Source organism: Entamoeba dispar, genomic scaffold (assembly GCF_000209125.1).
Source record: "Entamoeba dispar SAW760 scf_1105229457791 genomic scaffold, whole genome shotgun sequence".
NCBI classification, from domain to species: Eukaryota; Evosea; order Mastigamoebida; family Endamoebidae; genus Entamoeba; species Entamoeba dispar.
The window spans coordinates 1-1,466 of NW_001852869.1; the positions used below are offsets into that span (position 1 = coordinate 1).

Below are 1,466 nucleotides of genomic sequence, written 5' to 3' on the forward strand. Positions count from 1 at the left end.
TATTGAAAGCATGATGAGATTTTATTTACACTCGTTTTATTTCTTTCTAATATACTAATGTTTTCGTGTAACTCAATCAAATTTAAGTTCTCTTTTATTGACGAAAAAGAAGAAACTTTTTGTGATATAGTTAGTGTGTTGTTGTGATTCATATAGTGCATCATTAAAACATTTTTGATTTATTATTCCAAATAAAACAATTTCCTGTTATTTATTTTAATAAAATGCTTTTTAATGGTAAAAACCTTATTTGTTATTTTCTAAATACTTTATCAAAAAAGTTAACGTATTCAAATTAATTGATAAATGAAGAAATGCATTTAACTTATTATAGAATTAAATATATTAGATGTTCTCATTTGAGAATTAATAACAGTAACCACTTTTAATTATTATCTTAATACATATATAATAAATCTACAAACATTGAATCTAAAAGATATTATTTTTAATCATTACAAAGTAGTTCATTATTGAAATTTCTTTATTATACTTTTGATTAACTCACATCTTTACAAAAAATAACTAGTATTAACAACAATAATTCTAGTTAAATATCATTAAATTATGTGTTTAAATTAAAAATACAATTTTTAATGAATTATGTTTTATTAACGTTGTATATAATTTAATAAATCAACTACTCAATAAAACTATCAATTTATATTAATTATCATTCTTTTATAAATAATCAGTTTTTAAAAAGTACTTCTTTTTGAAATTAACTAAGAAAAGGAATAAACTGATTAATTAAAAATGTTTTTGCTGGTTAGTATTGAATAAGTTTTTACTTATTTTTATTCCTTAAAATGGATAATATATATTATGCATATTTAAACTGTTCATTATTACATATATTTGAAATTTATCAAATAATATGTTCAGTGTTATTATGTGAAAATATCTTAAAGTAAACTGACTATCATTTAATACCAGCAAATACAAAAATAACAGTAATACAAAATTATAAAATTGATGTGTTTGATTGCCCACTAATTGTATAAAAATTTTTTATTGAAAATATGTGGAATAATAAATATTGTTTATTGAAATAATGCTTTAGATAACACTAATTCTTATTGTCTATTTGATAATAATTGTATCCAATAAATTATTCTGTTTAATAGAAGTAATGTATCTAATTAAACCAAACTCACTGTTAAGATAAATTCAATAACAAATAGTAGTTAATAAATGAAATTAATTTGATTAAGTAAATTCTAATACTTTGTTTAGTATTAATTCAATAAGATGTTGGTTATAATACAACTCAATAAAGTAATTTTCATAAACTTGGTTCTGAATTGATAAATAATAAATTGTAATGACAGTATTAATTGAATTAAGTGAACCAAGAATTTTATTCCTATTTTTAATATTAGATGAAATGAAAACAAAAAAGAGAGTAGTACTATTTCATATTATTTGATTTAATTATTTCTATCTTCTATCATAAAAGTAAATAA

The 1,466-nt window shown here is 18.9% G+C and overlaps 1 annotated feature.

Annotated features, from left to right (window-relative positions):
- Nucleotides 1-550: 550 nt before the first annotated feature.
- Nucleotides 551-637: a sequence feature (AT_rich).
- Nucleotides 638-1,466: the final 829 nt, after the last annotated feature.